Here is a 25,575-nt window from a genome sequence, read left to right as displayed (position 1 = left end):
TTCCAAGACCTACTTATAGTTATAGGTCATATGGCAGAGCTTTCAGGGAGGAATGACTGCCCCCCCCCCAAAGCAGCATAAAATGCATAACCGTAAAAAGAAAAGGTAAATTATGTACATTATGAATGATTTTGTCAGCACTTTTCTCTTCATGCTATAGGTAGAAGCAGAAGGAAGCACTTGTATGTCTATCAGCACAGTCACGATCAGCTTTAAATAATACATTTCAGCATTGAGTATCACTACATAGAGTCAGTGTACAGATAGGTAGCTGTTTAGCCAATTTCCATATATGTATTTTTAAAAGACATATGTCTTTTAAAGCAAATGATAATTGTATAGGCTAGAACCTCTGAGGTATTCATAGTTACCACCTCTTCAGCCCTCCACATATTTATTTTATTATTGCTTGTTTAAAATATTTTTAACCCACTTTTCTCCTTAAAAAGGACTCAAGGTGGCTTACAACAATTAAAAGACATTATTCAATTTGTAACAGTGAATACAGAATACTAAAAGGAACAATGTGTACAATACCATTAGCATAAGCAACATCAAAATACATTCAATGCAGTAAGGGGAAACAATCTATTTTAAAAAACCCACTCAGCAGCTACAACTCACACAGTTGTGATCTACTTAATGTTTTGCTTAGCCACTTAAGTTGTGCAAAAATCCACAAGTGTGAGCTATTCCTTATTCCTCTCACTGGCAACCATCTTTCCCTCTGTGCGCTTCCCTCTGATGAACAAGTTTGGCAGAGGGACATGAATGCAAACACCCCTCACCACGAGGAAGAAATATTCAGGCTAAATGGTAAATCGTGGTTGAGGACATAAAGATATTCATGGATATTATCTGTGTACCTGTTTCCAGACCTTGTGACAATTTCTGGAGCCAATCATGCAGTGCTAGAACATTTCAAATAGTTTCTGGATGAGTTCTTTCTCGAAAGCAGTGTGTGTTAACTTTTGCAGTTCATTTAGGACTTATGTTTGATAGACAGTTTTGTGCTTCCTTATGTGACATGTTCTCTCGGAAATTAGTTGATTGTATATAAGCAGAAAGATCAGCCAGTGGGAGGTGTGAAACCTCATGATAGTCAGGAACATTGATCCTGACTACATTGCTGGTACGGTCTCCAAACTGAGAACACACTGAATAAATATCCTTTTCTCACATCACACTGCCACATTTGCTTGTAAATAAACAACAGACTACAGAATCAGAACTGCTGAGCTATCTTAGGTGTTTTGCCCATCAAGTCTCAACCGCAAACAAAAGAAATTGATTTTATTGTAAACAGTACAGGCAGTGTGTGTTGTGGTGTGGTATTCAGTGTGATCTAGTAAATAGATTAATGGACTAAGACTCAGGAGACGTGGGTTTAAATTTCTTCTCAGTTACGGAAACTAATGAAAAGGCCACAAAAATAAAGTTATAAAACAAATGTGACAAGTCACATTTGTTTTATAACTCTGGTCACCTAGTCACATGTGAAGATAAGGAAGCTATCTTCCTTGCCCAAAAAGAGGGTGAGGTATTTTGTGGCACTTTAGACATGAAAAGAGAACAAGAATGAGAATTTTGATTGTTTGTTTGTTTGTTCATTCGGCCGCTCATTCGTTTATTCATTTAACAAATGAAGCAGAATTTCAGAGAATGCAATTTGATCAAAATGAGATTTGTTGCATAGACTCTGAAGGGTTCAAAGCATTGGAAGGGTGCCTCTTTTTTCTTTTTACAGTCATTCTGCACTTGCTCTCTGTGTATGTATTTGTTCTCAAAGAAAAAAAAACACCAGTTTTGTAACTGTCCAGCAAACAGGAGTAACAAGCAGCCTATGTCCCCTTTAAGGCTAACAGATTTACTTCAGCCTGAACTTTCATGAATTATAATCTACTTCTTTAGTCAGTTTGTGCAAATTGCTGAGGCCTTTATTTCTTTTCTTTTCTTTTCCTTTTTAAAGCATTCCACTTACATGGAGATGAAGAACCTTGTGTGGCTTAAAGATTCCCCACTGAGAAGCCTCATCCACCTGAGACAACCTAAAGTGACAAGAAAAAAAATTAGTGAAGAATCTTTACATCACAACAATGTAACTATTTATAAAGGGTTTATTGTTCAGATGGCTGAAGGAAAATATTGACAGGGTAGGACCTCTGTCATTTTTAATTGTAGCTACAAAATACTCAGGAAGTTTTTAGGGCTTGTCTTCATGCTGGATATGCTACTAAATAAAATAGCAAAATGTGGTGGGGAGGATTATTTCTGGGTATGGAAGAAAAGGCATGGGTCTTGATGCAGAATATGATTAGAATCCCATTAATGTCTTTAGGGTTTTCTGTTCTTTTATACAGATACCCAGTGTAGCATAGGGTGATAGATTAGGACTCAGGAGGACTGAGTTTGAATCCATGCTCACCTATGGAAACTCACCGCAGGACAGTGGCACTGGTAACACTGCTCCTAAAATACCCCACTTACCCAAATTACCCTACTAGAGTTCTTATAAGTCATTTCTGAATTGACAACATAAAGCAACAACATTCATTAATGGTCATCCCAAGATTTCACACAAGTTCACGGCTCATGGCCAAATGTGCAATCCGATTTTGGAAATCACTGTTTGAGAGTACCTGATGTGAGGCAGATAAGCATTCTGTCTGGAGCAACTGATCTGCATCTATGTATTGTATACATGAAAATCATGACTCAATGGTGCAATCATTGTTGGACATGGGTGTATGAACTGACCATTAATTTCAAACAGGCAAATAACTATTTTTTTTAGAAAAGAAAATAATTAGTGAAACATTCCCTTCGATTTGTAATTTTATTTTCAACATTTACTTCAGCTGCTTAGGAGAACAGTAACAAACATTTTCATTCAGACTGTCAGTGGCTCATCTCTTTTTTCCTCCTCCACTTCTGATCATTTGTCTAAAGCATCTTGCAGTCTATGATATTCTTCTTTGATGTTACCTCAAGTAAGGAAAAGATTAAAGTCAAGCTAGAATTTATTACAGGTGACACTTCCATGACTTTGGGCCATCCATCCTTTATGAAGACTAGATGTCAGAACAAAGTCATCACAAATTATATAATGCCATTCTACTCAAAGAAGGAATGCCAAATGAAGTGATGAAATGTAGTGCTGAACCGTCTGTATCCTTCTATAGGGCATATGAGAGAAACTTTTGATTTTTTTAAAAAAAAATCTCTTCCAGGAGGTAGATCAGATTTAGAAAGCATAAACACCATTGTTGTCTTCCCAGTGCCTAACATTTGTGCATGGTATTTGGAAATATACAGTAAGGAAATCTTCAGATGCCATAATGCCACTGAACCTATATAGCCAAATTTATTCAGCTGTTTGTGCCTTGCCTTTAAAATACAGTGGTGCCCCGCATAGCGACAATAATCCGTTCTGGAAAAATCGTCGCTATCCGGATTCGTCGCTATGCGAAAAGAAAAAGTCCATAGGAATGCCTTAAACCCTGTTTAATGTGTTCCTATGGGCTTAAAACTCACAGTTATGTGAAAATCCTCCTTACGACCGCCATTTTCGCTGCCCGGTATGCGAGGAATGGGTGCAAAAACATTGTGGGTGGCCATTTTTTCCGGCAGCCATTTTGGAACCGCCAATCAGCTGTTTTTAAAACATCGCTATGTGAAAATCAGTAAGCAAAACAGCTTACCGATCATCGTAAAGCGATGTTTTACCATTAAAACATTGCAATGTAATCGCTTTGCAATTGCAAAAAATCCATCGCTATGTGGATTCGTCATTAACCAAGGCACTCGTTAAGCAAGGCACCACTGTATATATCTACCATGGAAATAAAAGATGGCTGATTTTGTGTAGTTTTACCCAAACAGAGATCGAACTGTACATCATTAACCAACTGTGCTAACAAAAGGACAACATTTTCTTTAATCTGCTGCATGTTTTATGCAATGGTGACATATATGCTGAGCAGCTGCATTCTGTATCTCCTTTGGCCTTCTTTGTCCCAACATGCAGTTTTGGAAGGTAACATGCTGTGATACTCTTTTATGTGAGACACAATTCTAATTTAGCCAGCCTGCAAAGGCTTATCTTACCATATTGAGACTGAGGGCCAAAAATAGTTGAATTAAAAACAATCCTCAAGTGATGAAAGTTGGCTTTTTCCTATAGCACATGATCATCCTCAGGTATCACACATTTAGCATGTTTGCTTTGTGACTGATTCCTGGCAGATGAATGTAGGCTTAACTTGCAAGTCTGATTGGTTAAGTATGTATAGTTCAGAATATCCCCCTGGGGGAGGCAAAACAGCTCAATCACAAATGATACATGCTTCCCTTTATGTCTAGTTTGCCCCTGAATTATATGTAAGAAAGGGCATAACACTGTTTTCTAAAACATACATAACAAATATATATATCAGGGGCCTATTTCCATGGTCCGCCCTCGAAGACTACTGGATCCAATCGGTTTCCAGGATGCCATGAGAGGGATTACGGCTGACTTGGCTAGCGCTCCTGTTGATGTCCTGGTGGACAGCTGGTCCACCGCTGTCACCAGGGCAGTAGACACGATCGTGCCCAAACACCCTCTCCGGCGCAGAACTCGCCCTGCGCCTTGGTTTAACCAGGAGCTCCGGGCGATGAAGCGAATAAGGAGAAGGCTAGAGCGTAGATGGAGGAAGAATCTGACGGATTACCATTGAATAGCTGTTAAGGTCACAACTAACCTTTACCTGAACAAGGTGAAGGCTGCATGTAGATCATTCTTCACTAACCAGATAAGTGAAGCATCCAACCAGCAGGCGGAGCTTTTCCGCATAGTGCGCGACCTATCCGGGGTTGGTCCGGGAGACGGGCCTCCCCCTAGTCTTTCACCGGACCAATTTGCAGCATTTTTAAAATCTAAAGTGGAGGCCATCCGCCGGGGGCTCTTTCCTTTTTTGAACGCAGTGAGTCGAGCTGAGATGTCCAGCGCTCCATCTTGCCCGGTTATTTTCGACTCCTTTCAGCCGGTAATGCCTGACTCTGTAGCCAGGGTGCTTGACCACTGTCGGGCCACCACCTCCTCCTTGGACCCTTGCCCGGCCTGGCTAATCAAAGCAGCCAGGCCGAAACCAACTGAATGGGCCACAGCAATAATAAATGAGTCTTTCCTTGACGGCAGGTTTCCACCTGCCCTCAAGGAGACACTCATTAGGCCCATAAGAAAGAAACCTAGTTTAGCGGCGGACGAAATTGGCAATTCTAGGCCCGTCGCCAATGTTTCTTTCATGAGCACAGTGGTGGAGAGGGTGGTGGCAGATCAGCTTTAGGCACTCCTGGATGAAACAGATGTCCTGGATCCGTTCCAGTCGGGCTTCAGGCCACGCCACAGTACAGAGACGGCATTGGTCGCCCTGTATGATGACCTGTTGAGGGAGGCTGACAGGGGCAAAACGTCTCTGTTGGTCCTCCTCGACATCTCGGTGGCCTTTGATACCGTCAACCACGGTATCCTCCTGGGGAGGCTCTCCGAGCTGGGAATCGGTGGCTTGGCGTTAGCCTGGCTCCGTTCCTTCTTGGAGGATTGTTCCCAGAGAGTTCAGCTTGGGGAGAGTGTCTCGGCCCCGTGAAGCTCCAACTGTGGGGTCCCGCAGGGGTCGATTATCTCCCCAATGCTGTTTAACATCTATATGAGGCCGCTAGCTGCGGTCATCAGGGGGTGTGGAGCGATGTGTCACCAGTATGCTGATGACACCCAGCTCTACATCTCCTTTTTACCAACTGCAGGTGATGCCGTCTTGTCCCTCCAGCGCTGCCTGGGGACTGTACCGGAATGGATGCAGGAGAATGGCCTGAGGCTGAACCTGGACAAGACAGAAGTTCTGAGGGTGGGGGCCCCCGTGGCTGGTGGCTTGGGTGGCTCTCTCTTGTTTGGGGGGGCGGCCCTGGCTCCGGCGAGTTGGGTCCGCAGCTTGGGCATACACCTGGACCCGGCGCTCACCATGGAAACACAGGTGGCATCGGTTTTCCGCTCCGCCTTTTTCCATCTTTGGCGCATTGCCCGGCTGCGGCCCTACCTCGACACGGGGGCGCTCACTACCTTACTGCACGCGCTCGTAATCTCAAGATTTGACCACTGCAATGCGCTCTATGTGGGGCTGCCTTTGAGGTTGATACGGAAACTTCAGATGGTGCAGAATGCAGCAGCCAGACTCCTTACTGGAGGGAGAAAATACCATCACATTTCTCCTACCCTGGCCAGACTGCATTGGCTGCCCATTTGTTTCCGTATCGACTTCAAAGTTTTAATGCTCACTTACAAGGCCCTAAACCGTTTGGGACCTCGATACTTGGCGGAACACCTTCTCCCACCAAGATCTACCCAGATCACCCGCACGAGCCAGGAGGTGAGGCTGAGGAGCCTGACGCCGAGGGAGGCCTGGAGGGAAAAGACACAAAACAGGGCCTTCTTGGCGGTGGCTCCTCGCCTTTGGAACAATCTCCCTCCTGAGATTTGCGTGGCCCCTACGATGGGTACATTTAAAATTCAACTAAAAACATGGCTTTATGTCCAGGCCTTCCCTCCTGCCAGCATTTAATTTAATGTAATTTAAATTAATTCTCTCTCTTTCTTATCTATCTATCATTTATTATTTCTAGTATGTTTTGTTAATAATCTATGCTCATGGATTTATATTATTTTAATTGTATATATACTGTTGTTAGCCGCTCAGAGTGGTATAAATATACCAGATGGGCGGGATATAAATCAAATAAATAAATAAATAAATAATATTTTCCTGTACATTATTCTCTCTGCTTTCCCTATTGCTCTCTCCCTCCCTCCCTCTTTTTTTTTTAACCAGATAGCCTGGAAAAATTTTATTGCTTTTGCAAAATTTTAATCCAGAAAGCAAATATCTTTCCAACACTGATGTATATGAAGAATTATTTCCTTGTTGCTGTTGAAAAACAGGAAGAAATTGGGATAAAGGGTAAATCAGGAAATGCTGGGTGGAAGATGCCTTATTTCCATTTCACTTACAGTTATGAGGATTTTGTGTTGCTCAGATTTTAAGAATGGAATATGATATCAGCCTAGAACATAGGGTATAGAGTTAATAGGAAGCTGGAAAGTGAGTGACACACATAGAAATTAAGGAAGGGCAGGAATTTGGTTCCTTGAAGCCACACTAATACATATAATATGCCTGAGTGTGGAGGAAGAAAGCCAGGTTTGGTATCAACAGTGTGAGCAGAGAAAAGAGCTCTGTGGCAAATGTTATCAGTGGACTATTACCAGAATATGAAAGGTGTATCAAATGGCAAATGATACACTGTTTAAATCCCACTTGGATTATTGCAATGTATTCTACATGGGACTAATTTTGGACCGGCTTCAGAAAACTCATCTGGTTCAAAATGCTCCTGACTGGCACCAGTTACAAGGAGAATATAACTCTTTATTACTACAGCTTCATGGGCTGCTGGTCCATTTCTGGACACAATTCAAAATGTAGCCCTGTAAGGCCCCATGTGGCTTGGGTCCAGGCTATCTGAAGAACTGTATTACTGCATATGACTCTCCCTATCTTCTAAAGTCTTTGCCCTCCCGCTCCAGAATAATGAGGCGAGACGCAGGTGATGGGTATAAATAGGGCCACACTTTATTAAATCAATATGCCATAACTTATGGCTTAGAAACCAGGGGCCTGCAGTAGTGCAGTATCAGGTTTGGTGCCAAAGGTCTCACAGGACCCCCACACCAACCTATACGGGCGAGTCCCATACCCCGTTGTCATGCTGTCCCTAAGACAGCATGACCACGGCCGGCAAAATATCAAGCCCCCCCCAGGCATGGAAGCCCCCTACCTTTGGTGGCCCTCAGCCCAGGGAGGGCCCCAGTTGGTTCTTCCTCCTAGCACTGTAACCTCACGATCCACAGCACTGAAAGTTCAGACCTGCTATGCACTGCTTGAACTCCATGGGCACTCACCAATTCGGTTTCCTTCCGCAATACCTGCCACGAAATGGGCAAGCTTGCTATGCTCCATTCCCCCCATCCAGGTGAAAATTTCAGCATGCAGGCCCCTACAAAGATTCCTCAAGAAAATCTCTAAACCAGCCTCAGATAAATGAACCCCATCACCTCTATAAAGCTCCGGCCGGTCCAATCGGATCTCCGGGTGCCCTATTACTGATCCTAAGCCATTAACCATTGCTCTGCAAGCTTCCTTTTTAACTTTCCTACGTGCTCTATTTATGCAACTAGCATTGCAGTTGGCTCTGCATCCATGCCGAGGAGTAATTGTGGACCAAACTATTCTTGAAAATGGAAACTTTGCCTTCCAGCTCCTCAAATCAGCCAGAATGTCCAGCACAAGGGATGTGCCACTTCTCCTGGCCAAGTTACTACCCCCCAGATGAACCAACAACACATCTGGGGGTACACCAGCTGCTGCTGCATCTGCCATGCTGGAAAAATTGACCCAAAGGATGCCCCTCCGGCCAAGCCATTTCAAGCTCGCTGCTGGTTGCAGTCTCAAATCTTGGCCCCATACCATCCCAGCAGTATAATCTGCTGCCCAGTGAATGAAGTTGACCCAGCAATAGGATCCTTAATTGTCATTTGGATCGCTCAGCAACCGAAAGAAAGAGACAAATAGCCTGGCAGCAGCCTACAGCTGTGGCAAGTCCCACATATAAAGTTTGCATCTATGGGAGGACCATCTCCCCACCTTACTGATCTCCTCTGGGTTATACCCTAGCATTTTAGCAGTAGATGCTGCCCCAATGCAAAATGAGTGGGTTCCAAAGCGTCATCCATCCAAATCCACTCGTTCCAAAGCAGCTCCAGTTACCTTCCAAAACTGGTATTTTTTCAGTGGGGTGCCACCACTATGACAAAATAAGTAGCCCTGATCTTCCCCCCTTTTCTTAAGGTAATCCTCTAGTGCCCTAACTGGGAATATTTCTAAAACGGAGCAAGTCCCTAGTGAGATAAAGGCTCCTTTCATTAATTGATCTGTTTTAGATCTCTGGAATCTAAAAACTGATCTGTTTTAGATCTCTGCAATTGTAACCTGTCTTTGCCCATTGTGACATTTGCAAGTTGGAACGTCATTTGTGACGTGTCATGCTTGCCAGCTGCCACAACCTCACTAATATGAAATGCTCCAAAAAATGTCAAAAGTGTTGCTGCCTGAAAGAGGGAATCCTTATACCTATCACTACAAATGCTGCCCCATGATTCACCAAACCTCACCAGTATGGCTGGAGAAAAGGGGGACCTTTCATTGGGCATTTTAATCCTTTCCTTATTCCATCCTTCAATCATCTTACGAATTCTAAAGTCCCCTGTGGAATCAGCTACTCCAAGGGCCTGAGCCTGGAATGCCAATGTCGACATCTTGCCCTGAATAGAACTAGGTGCCACGCCCTTTCGAAAAAGAAAAACGCCAAATTGTTGTAGCTGATCAACTGGTATGGGCCATACCTGTCCCAATTGCTTGTGAACTCTAAATTGTCTAAACTCTTTGCAAACTGCAAAGTAACCCCAACCCCACTGCAAAGTAACCCTGAGTACTTGGGGCAAGAGCCAGCCCTATTGCTGGTAGTGCCTCCCATCTCCAATCTGCCATACCTCTTGTGGGAGGGCTTCTTGCACCTGCAAGCTCCTGGAGCCAGCACCCTGAACCACTCCATCTGTTGATGGGACAGAGTGTCAGCTATATTGTTGTCTATTCCGGGAATGTGCCTTGCATGAAATACTATATTAAATTGTAAGGTGTGTAATACAAGCACCCTCACAAGCCTCATGACCCGTTCAGATCTGGATGGCATGTTATTAATGACATGCACCACTGCCATATTATCTCACCCGAATCTGACTACTAAATTGGCCCATTCCTCAGCCCATAACCAAGTGGCGCCAAGAATGGGGAAAAACTCCAGGACTGTCAAGCCTCTGGTCAGGCCTGACCTTTGCCACTCCTCAGGCCAAGTCCCTGCATACCAGCGACCCTGGAAATAGATGCCAAAACCTAATGACCCTGCAGCATCTGTCTGAATTTGGAATTCATTCTGGAGGCGTAATTCCGCTCTCCAGAACAAAACTCCATTAAAACTGTCAAAAAAGTGTTGCCATATTTTCAGATGTCTCATGCCTGCTGTAATCCTAGTTCTATGGAACAGTTTGCAGAGACCCTTCATGGCTGCACAGAGTCTGCGCAAAAAGGCCCTACCTGGGCCAACTACCCTTCAAGCAAAATTCAAATGGCCCCCGCTGTCTCCTGTAACTCTCTTAGGGTGGCCTTCTTCTGCCTCAATAGATACCCTAATCTGGCCCACAAGTCAAGCAGCTTTTTGTCAGGAAGCTTGCAGTATTGTTGGCAGGTATCCAACTTTATACCGGAGAATGTGATGTTAGGCATTGGCCCTTCTGTTTTCTCCGCAGCCAAAGGAAACCCAATCTTCTGAGCCAATTTCTCAAAAGGCTCCATCAAGTGCCTACAATTCCCAGAATCCTTTGCATCACAAAAAATCATCTAAATAATGGGCCATGCTATGCAGCCTCGCCCTACGTCTAAGTTCCCATTTCAAAAAGGAGCTAAAGTGCTCAAACACTGCACAGGATACTGAGCAACCCAGGAAGTGAAATGGAAATAATGCTCCATCCATGTAAAAGGCACCCTCAAAGGAAAAACTTTACAACTCAAAATCTTCTGGGTGAACTGGCAGCAGATGAAAAGCCAATTTTACATCAGCATCAGCCATCTCTGACCCTATCCCACATGCCCTAATCATGTGCATTGCCTTGTCAAATGGCATATAACGCACAGTGCAAAGCTCCTGTTGTATGCCGTCCTTGACAGAGTCACCTTCTGTGTAGGAGAGGTGATATATGAGCCTGAATTCACCTGGGGCGTTTTTGGGTACAATCCCCAAAGGAGGCACCCAGAGATGCGGGACCGGTGGCTGAATGAACGGACCTAATACTCTGCCTTCTCGGACCTCCTTCTCAATTTTTGTCTAACTATTTCCTCCCTACCTTGATCAGACTTCAAATTTTTGGCAAACATTGCCTTGCGTCTCCCCAAAACTGGGATATGAAAACCTAACTGAAACCCATCAAGTAAATATGCTGCCACTTCCTTTAAAGGGTAGTTAGCCAACAAAACTGTAAGCATCTCCAATTTAATAGGGCTGGGCTCCTATTGTCACACCAGCAACTCCATCAGGCTTCCAGTTACCGCCTTGTTCCTTGCCGACTGCTTTTGGTGACTTCCCTTTAAAACATTTTGAACTGGAGTGGGCTCCATCACAGGTGGCACACTCATGCCTGTATCAGCATGATTTCCTGGAACAGGAACCCTGTGAATTGAAGTCCCAACAGAGCAGGTGGGACGCAAGCCTCCTTTTAAGGGTGCTCTGCCCTCCCGCTATCTCGTGCTATCCTGAGCGGAGGGCAAAGCAGCTCTGCTTGGTGACAAGCGCTGACAGAGCTGACATCTAAGGAGGTGCTTCTTTTGGTCCGACCTCCATCAGTAGCTCATTTATTTGTGAGGATGCAAGGAAGGTCCTTTTACAGTGGCTGCTCCCAGGCTGTGGAATGCACTTCATCAGGAGGCCAGGATGGCCCTTCTCTTTTGTATTTCTGCTGGGATACAAAGACCTTCCTTAGTCAGGCTTTTAATTAATTTGGGAAAGTATGTGCTATTAGGGGAATATGTGTGTAATTTGAGCTCTTTATGTTTTTCAGTGTTTTAAATTTTCATTTTGTTTGCTTGCTTGTTTGTTTTAATTGTCAGCTGGCTGGACATTTCATAGTGTTGGATACATGTCTATGGAGTCAGGGGCTGGGAGTCCAATTCCTGACTATGCATTCTAGGAGAAGAGTCAGTCTATGTAACCTTGGATAAGCTACACAGTCCTGGAAGAAGGGAACGGTGAACTACATCTGAGTATTTTGTATCTAGGGAACCCTGGAAGAGATTGCCATAAGCCAGAATCAACTTGACAGCTTTAACATTGTTATTTGTTTAAATTTTTGTCAATACAGTGGTGCCTCACATAGCAATTGCTCCATATAGTGATGAAATTGCTTTGCGATGGACTTTTTGCCATCGCAAGAGCAGTCGTTTTGCGATGGCCCCTATGGGGAAATTTCACTTTGTGATGATCGCAGGGAAGCAATCAGTGCAAAGCCCCCATTTTTGGCCAGCTGATCTGTGGTTCCAAAATGGCCACCGGGAAAACAAAATGGCCGCCCGCTGTTCCTGCCTCACTTTAGAGGCACCGAAAATGGCCACCGCAATGGAGGATTTTCACATAAGGTTAGTTTTTAAGCCCATAGGAACGCATTAAATGTGTTTTAATGCGTTTCTATGGGCTTTTAAAAATCGCTTAGCGATGAAATCGCTTAGCAGCTATTTTTGCTGCACCGATTAACATCGCTAAGCGAGGCAGCACTGTACTATATTTTACTGTGTTTCCCATTGTGTTTATTATATTATTTCAATTGATTGCAAGCTGCTTTGGGTCCCTCCCATGGGAGAAAAGTGGTGTATGACTGAAAGAAAGCAAAGCAATAGTCAGTCTAAGAGCCCTCTGTGTGGACGATTCTCAGGCTCTGGCACCCCCTACCAAGGGAATCTAGGTTGGCTTCTGTCTCCCTGTTTCTTTGCACAGATTGTCTGCTCTTGGACAAATGATCACTGCTGGGGGCAGAGAGCTCTCAGTTTTATGCTATGTTTATGAACATGTATTTTAAAGACTGTGTGAATGCATGCGTTTGTACAAAACACACACAGGTATTTTGCTTTATGGCAGCCACTTCAGGCAGCAACAGTTACAACTCTGTTGGCACCTGACCACAATTTTGCATCCTCCAAAATCCCTCTAACTGTTATGTCCTTCCGAGAATTGTAGAAGAGGAAGAGGAGGCCCTCTCCCATGTATCCATCAACATTGAAGACACAACTAGAGATGGGGACAACTCACCATCCTGCTTTGGTGAGTCGTCAAAAGTTGACAACTCATGAAGCACAAAGCAGCCCCCATGAACCAGTGAAGCACAAATTTATTTGTTGATTCATGGGGTTTCCTAAAAAAACCCTGACCCCCTGCTGCCCCCGTGCCACTGCCAATGCCCCCTGAGCCACCCCATTCTACCCATGCTGATGTCCCAGCCACCCCCCACTGATGCCCCCACTGTAATCACCACCACCATTGCAGTGTGTAAAAAGGGAGACTGGCTGCTCTTTGCAAAGATGGCAGCTGAAGCCTCCCTACCCTAAATGAAGCTGCAGCTGCTATCTTTGCAAAGGGCAGCCAGTTTCCCTGGCTGCGGAGGCCAGATGTGGTGATTATAGTGAGCAGGGGTGGAGTGGGGGCTAAGTTAGGGAGAGGAAGTGGTGGGGGATATGCTGTGGGGGTGGATGGCTGTGGGGGGGGGTGGCTGCCTATCAGCCTGCTGATCAGCTGGTCAGCAGGCTGGTAGGCAGAATGGAAAAGCCATAGGATGGGTTTTTGTTTGTTTAGTTTGTATGGGGGATGAATAAAAATGGGAAAATATTCATTCCTTCATATTCATTGGGGTCTCTGGACCCACAAATATGAAGGGACAAATATTAAATAAATCAGCGATTTCTAATGAATATCGCAATCTTCTTTTTATTCGTCCCCATGTCTAGTCACAATATTAAAGATGATGAATATTCTCTTTTCTTTTGCGATGGCTGGCAGGAGAGAAGGAAAAGAAAATCACCTCAGAACTTTTCTCAGAAATTTTGTCTAAACTGTAGTTGCATTTTTAAGCCTTTTGCATGATAAATTTGTAGCAGACAATCATAAATATAAATGATGGTGTTCCTTAAACATCTGTTCTGCTATATCATCCATCTTCAAAAAAGGAGCAGAACTTGTGTTGAGAAAAAAGTCTGTCTTCTCATTACCCTCATGAACAAGGCTTCAGTTTTTATGCCTCATACTCAGAGTACTTTAGAATTATTTTCATTAATTTATGCACAGGTGTGTGTGTGCGCATGCAATTGTAAATGCAAACTGGCCAACTGTACCATGTGTTTCTTATCATTACACATCTTGGAATCACTCTGCACCCTCCCTGGTGGCCTATGTTTCCTTATCTGAAGAAGACAGTAGGGGCATCTATCTTAGCATGAATCTGAGGAGACTGTAGATTGCTGGACACAACAGTATGCTAAAAAGCAAGGCACACAAACATAAAGGTTATTGCGTTGTTGTTTACTCGTTAAGTCGTGTCTGACTCTTCATGACCCCATTGACCAGAGCACGCCAGGCCCTCCTGTTTTCCATTGCCTCCCGGAGTTTAGTCAAATTCATGTTGGTAGTTTCGATGACACTGTCCAACCATCTCATCCTCTTTCATCCCCTTCCCCTCCTGCCTTCACATTTTCTCAACATCAGGGTCTTTTCCAGGGAGTCTTCTCTTCACATGAGATGGCCAAAGTACTGGAACCTCAGCTTCAGGATCTGCCCTTCCAGTGAGCACTCAGGGCTGATTTCCTTTAGAATGGATAGGTTTGTTCACCTTGCAGTCCAGGGGACTCTCAAGAGTCTCCTCCAACACCACAATTCAAAAGCATCAATTCTTCGGCAGTCAGCCTTCTTTATGGTCCAGCTCTCACTTCCATACATCACTAAAGGAAAAATCATAGCTTTGTCTATGCGGACCTTTGTCGGCAAGGTGATGTCTCTGCTTTTTAAGATGCTGTCAAGGTTTGTCATTGCTTTCCTCCCAAGAAGCAGGTGTCTTTTAATTTTGTGGCTGTTGTCGCCATCTACAGTGGTCATAGAGCACAAGAAAGTAAAATCTGTCACTGCCTCCATATCTTCCCCTTCTATTTGCCAGGAGGTGATGGGACCAGTGGCCATGATCTTAGTTGTTTTTTTATGTTGAGCTTCAGACCATTTTTTGCACTCTCCTCTTTCACTCTCATTACAAGGTTCCTTAATTCCTCCTCACTTTCTGCCATCATAGTGGTATCATCTGGATATCTGAGGTTGTTGATATTTCTTGTGGCAATCTTAATTCCGGTTTGGGATTCATCCAATCCTGCCTTTTGCATATGTATTATGCATATGAATTAAATAAGCAGGGGGACAATATACTGCCTTGTCATACTCCTTTCCCAATTTTGAACCAATCAGTTGTTCTATATCCAGTTCTAACTGTTGCTTCCTGTCCCACATATAGAATTCTCAAGAGATATATAAGGTGGTCAGGCACTCCCATTTCTTTAAGAACTTGCGATAGTTTGCTGTGGTCCACACAGTCAAAGGCTTTTGTGTAGCCAATGAAGCAGATGTTTTTTCTGGAATTCTCTGGCTTTCTTCATAATCCAGCACATGTTAGCAATGTGGTCTCTCGTTTCACTGCCACTTTGAAATCCAGCTTGTACTTCTGAGAGCTCTCGGTATACATACTGCTGAAGCCTACCTTGCCGGATTTTGAGCTAGCGTGTGAAATGAGTGCAATTGTATGGTAGTTGGAGCATTCTTTGGCACTGCCCTTCTTTGGGATTTTGATGTAGACCAATCTCTTCCAATCCTCTGGCCACTGCTGAGTTTTCCAAACTGGCATGTTGAATGTAGCACCTTAACAGCATCATATTTTAAGATTTTAAATAGTTCAACTGGAATGCCATCACCTCCACTGGCCTTGTTTTTAGCCATGCTTTCTAAGGCCCACTTGACTTCCCTCTCCAGGATGTCTGGCTCAACGTCAGCAACCATACTATCTGGGTTTTCTGGGACATCCAGATCTTTCTGGTATAATTCCTCTTTGTATTCTTGCCACCTGTTCTTGATGTCTTCTGCTTCTGTAAGGTCCCTGCCATTTTTGTCCTTTATTGTGTCCATCTTTGCACAAAATGTTCCTTTAATATCTCCCATTTTCTTGAATAGATCTCTGGTTTTTCCCTTTCTATTATTTCCCTCTATATCTTTGCACTGTTCATTTAAGAAGGCCCTCTTGTCTCTCCTTGCTATCCTTTGGAAGTTGCATACAATTTTTTGTAACTTTCCCTATCTCCCTTGCATTTTGTTTCCTTTCTCTTCTCTGCTATTTGTAAGGCCTCATTGCACAGCTACTTTGCTTTCTTGTGTTTCCTTTTCTTTGGGATGGTTTTTGTTGCTGCCTCCTGTACAATGTTACAAGCCTCCATCCATAGTTCTTCAGGCACTCTATCCACCAAATCAAGTTCCTTAAATCTGTTCTTCACTTCCACTGTGTATTCATAAGGGATTTGGCTTAGGTTATACTTGGCTTGCCCAGTCGTTTTTCCTACCCTCTTCAGTTTGAGTTTGAGTTTTGCTATAAGAAGCTGATGATCAGAGCCACAATCCGCTCCAGGTCTTGTTTTTGCAGACTGTATAGAGCTTCACCATCTTTGGCTGCAGATAACACAATCAACCTGATTTCAGTATTGCCTATCTGGTGATGTTGTGAGGGTTCGACTTTGGCCCCAGGCTGATTAGACACAAACACAGGCTGCTCATCTTTTGCAAAATTAGAACTGAGATATATTTGAACATTAAACAAGGAATTGTCAACAATAAACTTGTTTGTAGCTTTGTTTCTCGTTGCCAACTGGTCAAACAAGGGTGTCCATAAATCTTGTAGAAAAGGGTTATAACCTGATTCATACCAAGGACCCTTAACAAAGGGGTTAGTTTCTTCATGGTCCCGGTTGTCAACACCAGTGTCTATTAGGGGAAGGGTCTCCTCCTCTCTTCCCTCCAAGTTGAAGGGGTCTGTTCCCTCCGTGTAGGGGTCCCAGGGTCCGGTAAATACCTCCTCCGGACACCATGCCCATCTCTCTCTCTCTCTCTCTCTTCCCTCTCAACTGCTTCCTTCTCTTCTCTCAGACACCTCCGCCACTCTCTAGCCTCTGATTCTCCCCAATATGAGGGTCTTTGGGGTAAACCTCTTCTCCTTCTGTAATCTGCCTCCTCCCGAGGCACTCTCACTTTCTCACATTTCCCAGTCCAGAGATCTTCAACCCATATTAACTCCCAACCCCCGGGTATGGCGTCCCATTCCCTTTTTATATCCCCCTTTCCCGCCTCAACCAACGGTCCTCCTCTCTCCTCAGTTCCCACGTTTTCCGACCCTGTTTGGGTTGCTACCGAGAGTCTTGTTATACCCCACTCTAGATCCCAGGTGTCTACTCCCTGATGCATTGTCTCAATGTGGGCCATTGCAATCTCTGTCTGGGTTTCCTGCTCCTTTCTAGGGGAGGATGACACTCCGGCAAGAGCTTCAATCGCCTTGCCTCTAGTCTCACAGATGTCCATGTGTAGAGTCACCTTTTGTGTTGTTGGAAAAGAGTGTTTGTGATGACTAGCTTGTTCTCTTGACAGAACTCTATTAGCCTTTGCCCTGCTTTGTTTTGAACTCCAAGGTCAAACTTACCTGTTGTTCCTTTTATCTCTTGACTCCCTACTTTAGCATTAAAATCCCCTATAATGAGAAGAACATCTTTCTTTGGTGTCAATTCTAGAAGGTGTTGTAAATCTTCATAAAATTGGTCAATTTCAGTCTCCTCAGCATTGGTGGTTGGTGCATAAACTTGGATTACTGTGATGTTGAAAGGTCTCCTTGGATTTGTATTGAAATCATTCTATCATTTTTGAGATTATATCCCATTACAGCTTTTCCCACTCTTTTGTTGACTATGAGGGCTACTCCATTTCTTCTATGGGATTCTTGCCCACAATAGTAGATAGGATAATCGTCTGAATTGAATTCGCCCCTTCCTGTCCATTTTAGTTCACTGACAAACAGGATGTCAATATTTTTTCTTGCCATCTCCTGTTTGACCACATCCAGCTTACCAAGGTTTGTAGATCTTACATTCCAGGTTCCTATGCTGTATTTTTCTTTGCAGCATCAGACTTTCCTTTCACTTCTTTGGACATCTGCAGCTGAACGTCTTTTCAGTTTGGGCCCATTAGCTTTGGAGCTACATGTACTTGTCCTCCACTCTCCCTCAGTAGCATTTTGGATGCCTTCCGACCTGAGGGGTTCATCTTCCAGCATCATATATTTTAGCCTTTTGTTTTTGTCCATGGAATTTTCTTGGCAAAGATACTGGAGTGGCTTGCTGGTTCCTGCTCCAGGTGGATCACATTTAGTCAGAACTCTCCGCTATGATCTGTCCATCTTGGGTGTCCCTGCATAGCATAGCCCATAGCTTCTCTGAATTACCTAAGGCTCTTTGCCACAAGAAGGCAGCAATCTTTGAAGGGGAAATGTTCCTTAAGCCTCCTCAAAAGCTGAAAACCACATCCACAATTTTCCTCCCCAAATTCCTGCTCAGACTTAAATGCTTTTTTCTAAGGTAACTTCTTTTCTGTCAAATCACACAGAACAGGCAGACAAATGAGGAAGAAATTATTGTTACAGCAGTGGTTTGAATATAGTACCATGCATCGGTTTGTGTACACAGAATACCCAATAGGTAGAAAGCTGGGCCTGAAATTTTCTTCCCATTCTGTTAGCTTTCTATAGGCAATAAGATATGATGAGGAGAGAGTACTCACCCACAGGTTGCCTCTATCTGCATTCTGAAATGAAATAGCCCCAGGAGAACTGTATCATGCATATCCTTTGAAATGTCTAGACTCGGCCCTTATTGACTGCAAATACCAGGGTCGGATTGCTAGATCAGATTTTCAAATGTATCTGCGCTAATGTGATACTGACTATTTGACTTTGATAACAGGAGCTTAACTGTCACTGAGGCAGGATGCTGATGATTTCTGCATGTAATTTCCCAGAAGCCTGAGCTCCAAAGTGGAGGTGAGATTGAAATGATTATAAAGAAATGATCATAAGAAGTCACCTTACATAGAGTCAGGCCATTTGTCTGCCCAGTTTAGTATTGTCTGTCCTGCTACCTATATTTTGGACTGGTAGCAAAATTTAATCATCTCCAGATTGTCATTATATTTCATTCAAAGTGAGATACAATATCATTTAATGTTTGTGCTTTGACTAGGAATGGGGGAGAAAGCCACTCAGATTATTTTTTGGAAGATTTCTCCACCCCACCCTCATTAACTTATAACAAAGAAAATAAATATGAATGTGGGAGGAGGAAAAAATTGCAAATCCATTCACTTTTGAATGCTTTAAAATCCGAGTTTGAATTCCTGTATTCAACTGTGTTAGTTATGAATGATGTCTCTTTATTATGAGAATAAACATCTTTAATACTTGTTCCATAAAAGGGTGAAAAAACCCTTTGGTTTCAAGGGGGGAAATGATAGAAATAATTCCAAAAAGTAAAGAAATTCAGATCAACATTTATTTCTTACTCAAATCATGAACACATTAATGCATCCTTCTGATACGTGACCTTCTAATTAAATATAAGAAGTAGAGATGGGCACAAACCACAGGTGTTCCATAGGTGCTGCACACTTCTTTCTCCTGCCTCCTCTGTGCGCTCGCCCATTCCCCAGCTGAAGTGCACTTCCCTTTGCCTCCTCTGACAGCTGCCCACTCAAAGGCAGTGTTTCAGGCTTCCCTGCCTTGCCTCTTTGTCTGAGTGGGCAGTTGCTGGAGGAGGCAAAGGAGAAAGCATGTGCTGGGATCAATGAGTGGGCAGTTACACTCAGGAGGTGGGGAAGGGAAGCACACTTCAGTCATGGAATGGGTGAGTGTGTGGAGGAGGTGGGAGAGGGAAGTGTGCAGCAACTGCAGAACTTCTGTGCAAGTGTGGTACCAAACTGGGCTGAAATGCTGGACTGTGGTTCATGCTAATCTCTAATAAGAAGTCTTTGTTTCCCTGAAAAGTCAAAAACAAATTTCAGCTAACTGAGGACAATGTCAGTTAAGACTTCCTGTCCCAAATATGAATCAGCTATGATTAAACTAATAAAGATTATGTTAATATACTGACTATATAGAATAGTTACATATTCTTTACTAGTCTATTAACAGCTGATTCATATATAATGAAAACCTCTGTTAGTGGGGTAGCTAGCAGGATTATGCTGTGGTGTCTGGGGTAGAAGAGAAGGTACAGTATGTTGTATCAATGTATCAGTTTTTGAGTGAAAAAGAGAGGTTTATTTATGGACTGACTATACAGTTTCTGTAACCTTTTTTAGTTTTGATTGAAGGAGATTTTTTTTCTCTTGGAATTTTCTGGCTGTTTATAACACAGGAACACACAGACATCAATGTTGGGGAAAATGTGTCTTCACTGAACAACTTCAAATTGCAAATAATTTGCAACCAGCTCAATGAAGAAAATAGTCAATAGCACTGAAACACTTCCAACTCATGGACTTCTTTCAGACAGTTAGGTCTTTAAAAAAAGCCAGAGCAAGCTGCACTTAAGCTTAAATAGACAGCTCCTGGATGCTCATAAGGAGAAAGTCAGCCTATAAATGAGGCAAATAAACTATATATATAGAGAGAGAGTGCTGTTCAAACTTTTTTCTGTAAGAAGTACATTCCAGAATCATATGTATTCTATTAAAACGGAGTCCTATTCAAGTTGGAGGGATAGAAAACACAATGTTTACTCCATAATTGTCAACATGGAGTAAAACACATAAGCAGAGCTTTCAGACAGTTTGAAGATTGAAGGACTGAGAAAGAGACTGATAATAGCAATGAATATTATGTTTAATAAAGAGACGACCTCCTCTTGGCTGCCCAAAAAGCATGGTCACCACCATTACTTTCTCTAGAGATAACATGGAAACCACTTATCAACTATAACTATATGTTGGCTAGAACCACTGTACAATGTGCCAGGTCAACATGGACTCATCCATGCTTGAAGCAGCTGTACCTGTTGAATTTGGGTGATGATTTCATGTCAGTTTGTTTTGGAAGAATTTACCAAAACACATATTTAGGATGGAAAAAATGTGAGGTTTTAAAAATTTAGACATAGGAGAAAACAGAAGTGTCAGATTCCCCAATTCCAAGCTGAAACAAACCAAAGGAAACTAGCCAAAAGCGCTGACAAGATCCCTCCATTCCCTGACTGCCTGAATCCACGTTGTTTGCTTCAGTGTCTAGGCACACCCATCCCCACATCTGGAAAACAGGTGAGGCAAAGCAAGTGTGCTGAGGTATTGCTTTCTGCTCATTCTGCAGGTGTGGAGGTTTGGACCTCTCTGTAGATGAAAGCAAGGGAGACTGGAAACATGGCAAGCCTGACAAGGAGAATCTTGTGAGTCATTATTCATTTTCTTTCCATGAAACCAACTACCTATCAAAGCTGCCAAGGAAAAGAAAAAAACCTTCCAGGGACAGAAGGAGAAATTCTATTTCAAAATGAGCAATCAAATTATCAGAGTCTCTCCGCTGGAAATCTGCAGCAGATGACTAACGACTGACTTCTGCTCATTACTTCTATCAAAAGATGAATGGAGGTTCTTTGTGTTCAGCAATAACTGAAGTTTCCATTTTGCCTTTTCTATTTTTAAGAAGTAGTTACAGATCAAGAGAAAATGTTCTACATTAATAGACCCGCATCAGGATATATCCTCCATCAGCTGCCTTTCGGAAGCCGATGAAAATGCCACATATTAGCATTGCTGCTTCTCTCCCATAACATTTCCAAGCGGCTCTGCTTCTCATGCAAATTTCTTCATTACTTCGAATTGCATCAAATTCTATCAAAGCTGGGCCAAGCATGAAACATCCCACCCCGCTCCACCCTTAAACAATTTGCTGCAGAAATAAGATGATGTGGTGTGATGGCATGAATCCATTAGTTAATACCTGAATAAAAGCCTTGTAAACATATTTTATTTGCATTACTACTTAATGATTCAGTTGCAGTGGCTAGGATTGGACCCAGCCAAGTAGAAGGGGCTTCAGAAAGGATGAAGCTTTATTATTTTGATTATTAGAAGAAATATGATGGGAACACAGAAATTTATCAAATAGGAGCTACAGGCATCCAGTGATTTTTATTCAACTGCCCACGCTTTAAGTAACCTTCAGTTCCGTTCTCTCTGGATGATGAAATGTATTACTTATATTTCCAGTACAAATTAATCAGACACTAATACAATTTGACACTTTGAATCATTTTTTTCCTTTGGGATGAAAACAATGTCTAATCCAAACAAGTACTGGTCATTTGCCATTGTGCTATTGCTAAGCTGAAACTGTTCAGTCAAAACATTACAGGAAAAATTCTGGTTCAATGATTTCTTAGTGCACTTCACATGGATTACCTTTTGTTTAGTTCTTTTACACAGTCTTCCTAATACTCTGGCTTCATCCAAAAGCAAGCACTCTCCGTTCTTAAGACTGAGAAAGGAAATTATTTCCAATTCATATTAGTTTCATGTGTGTTCAATCATATGTCTGCTCCAGCTAATTGAGTGTAAAACTTCACCACAACATTTAGAGAAGTCCCCAGAGTTAAGGTAACTTACTTCCAATCCATATATTATTGCAAAAAGTATGAATTAGTTTGACACACTTAAATATGCAACACAAACCAAATGAGTTATTCCCCCATCCTTAACTAAAATAATGAAAAGATGGTGTATGGCATACTGCACAGACAAATTCAGTACTGTGATAAACCAGTGTGTATTGTTTATGCTGGATCATTTTGTTTATTTTAGTCAGAATTCCAGAGGACACAGATTGCTGGTTAAGCTATACAGGTAGGCTATCAAAGTAGGAAATCTGCCCAAACCTGCCTCTGTGCAGATCAGAGATATGGGGATAATTTTTGGAATACTGTACATTTAAACAATGACAACTCCCACACACAGTTCCCCTTCTGCTACAGGAGAGTCCAATATGGAGCTGGCAGGCATCTGCATTAACTGCACTATTGTCAGTTCTAGCAGTTTTCATCCTCATCAGAAGCAGGCCTTTTGTAAAGCTAATGTGTCTTGACGGCTGATTCAAGACAAAGCCACTTCTAAATACTTTGCCTTATGAAATGAGTAGCTCACCAAAAATATTTTGAAAGTGCACAAAGACATTGTGAGTACTGTAGGAACTTCAGCTATGCTCAGAACAAAGCCTGAAGGGAGTTGGGAGAGAAGAAAATCATATCAACTCAGTTAGTTAAAAAAAAACCTCTAGAGATTTTTTAACACCACAAATCTTTGCTCCATTAAACTACAAATGCAAATAAAGGTATATCTGATTGGCACAGCAGTGCCTTGGAAACATATTTTTATTTACTCAGCCCGCAAGTTAAGCTCACAAACCTCTGTTCCTTTTGCCAGCTGGGTATGTTCTCCAGGTAATTGAAGAGAAAAACATGTCCTCATGTCTTTGCCACTGGAAACCAAAGGGATCTGATCATGCTCAGAGATGGCACTGGTTTGGAATGATTAACTACCACAATGAATAAATGCATGTGGCATCATTGTAGTATATTTAGCAGAAACCAGTTAGTGAACCACACTGCCTTTTTTAATGAATGCAGTTTATGAATTCAGCTCATACTATGTGCAATTGAGTCCTCAGCTATCATAAGGTGCAATTAAATCTGGAAACCCTGAGGGGAATGCTGATTAATTAAGTGCCTAAATCCTTATATTATCGAGAGTTATTTCCAAACTCTGATGGATTCTTAATATCCAATGAAAACCAGTCAAGGCAGAAGACATTTTCACCCGTAAGAGGAATCTAGCACTATGAAACATCTTTCCAAGCTGCCTACCCTAATCACTCTTCAGAGCAGACAATCCAGAAGTGATTCCCACACTAACTTCAAAGCATTTCTGGATATTTAATATTGTGGGAGAGCAACAGGCAATTTAGAGAACATGAAATTAAATGTGCTATTCAATGCCACTTTCTTTTCAATGGTTTTAATTGAGTGACACCAACAGAGTCTTCTGTACACAAATCCCTACACATTGTCCATCTGCAATTCTGATGCTACTGTGTACATGGTAGAAAGCACCCTAAACTGACTAAAACACGGGTGGAATATTCTATCTGTGGAAAGCTGCAGTATAATTATTGCCATGTGATGCGAGTGCGAAAACTGCATCACACAGGCTGTTTACAATTTGACAATGCTGTTAATGAGGAAGAGTTTCAGCCGCCAAAATTATGGCACTGAAAAAAATTGGCTGCTTTTGAAGTCAGGCAAAGATACAAAACCCTCCAGGACAACCAACTGGCTTTATTTTATACTCGGCTTCTGGATATTGAGCACATTTCTTTGCCAGATCAGCCTGTGCAAACCTCCCTCTCCCAAGACTGTGGAAATAAACAGAGCACATAGTGATCAATATCAGAGCCCTAATATTACAGCTATGCAGCCTTCACTCTCGATACCTATCCACAAAAATGAAGCTGTCTTGTTCTGATGTGGCCCATTCACCCATCTAGGCCAATGCTTTCTACTCTGACTGACAGCCATTTTAGGATGTCTCATTATTTTTTTTTCTGTGTTTCCACCCCTTTAATTAGAAAGGCAAAGGAAAATCTAGGTGGCCCAGTTGAGGGACCAGCTTTGCCTTCTGGGACCCTGCTGTGAGTTGTGTCACACAATCCTCTCCTGATGAAACCATATGTGGTGAGAAGGCCACTCATACTCTCCCCCTCTTTTTTCATATAAACCAAAACACATGGGGCTGTACCTTGCTCTGAATGCTGAGCATGATTCTTCTTTCTCAAATGATGTTTTTGGGTGGAGAAATGAGATGGGAGCTGCAGGTAGCCTGCAGACCATTGCTGTCCACCAACAACCATCAGATCCTGGCTGTGAAAGTCTTCGAGAATACAACAAATGAACATTGTCAATGCTTGCAATAATATATTATTGGAATGAATAGATCACTGATGGTTTGCACATTATGTGTTACAAACTGAAAGTCACTTAGTCTCCTCTCTATCTCTCTCTCTCTCTCTCTCTCTCTCTCTCTCTGTGCAATGAGTGAAACACAACTATGTTCAATTTTGTTTGTACAACAATGGCCCAAACCCTCTAGAATAGTGACATAAATAATGTATTATGTGGGTGGAATTGCCTCAACTTGAGAAATCACCATATACATTATTAGTTGCACCCTGAGTCATACACCTCAGTGTGTGGCTGGTAATATCTATGACAATTTCTTAAGCTGAGGTGATTTACTTTCACAAGTTGTGCCTTGTACTACACCAGCCTAGCTAGGTATGAGGATTTTGACAAATGAGGGATCGTTCTTGTATGGTGTAATTGTAAGGATTTCCTTTTTGTGGTGCAAATGTAAAAGCTGTAAATAATTCTACTTGGAAGTGTATGGCCTCACTACCTAAGTGCATTTTGTAACAGATGCCAACAGCTTATAGTACTCTGATGGTCGTTAAATTAACCCCAAAGTATTCTTAGTTATTTCTAACAACAATGTTATTTCTACAATGCTACTATAATGAAGGAGTCATCTGAGCAGTTGTAACTATAACTAGTTATTTTACAGCAACTTACAAAAAGCACTTCGGTGGTCATCCTAGCTGTGCTATCAGTAATTAAGATACTTAACAGGGCATTATAAATTGATACCACTAGTGCTCATCAGAGTCATAAACAA

General features: G+C 42.5%; 1 long non-coding RNA gene across 2 annotated transcripts; it reads left to right on the top strand.

Moving 5' to 3' along the window:
- Positions 1-23,089, top strand: LOC140706368 (uncharacterized). 2 transcript variants are annotated; one of them, XR_012086009.2, is made up of 3 exons: positions 1-2,098; positions 18,768-18,844; positions 21,164-23,089. It is a non-coding gene; the product is annotated as an uncharacterized LOC140706368 (long non-coding RNA). The 2 variants fall into 2 exon arrangements; XR_012086008.2 differs by lacking the exon at positions 21,164-23,089 and adding an exon at positions 20,217-20,270.
- Positions 23,090-25,575: the final 2,486 nt, after the last annotated feature.

Source organism: Pogona vitticeps, chromosome 4 (genome assembly GCF_051106095.1).
Source record: "Pogona vitticeps strain Pit_001003342236 chromosome 4, PviZW2.1, whole genome shotgun sequence".
NCBI classification, from domain to species: domain Eukaryota; kingdom Metazoa; phylum Chordata; class Lepidosauria; order Squamata; family Agamidae; genus Pogona; species Pogona vitticeps.
This window is presented reverse-complemented; position numbering and strand designations above follow the sequence as displayed.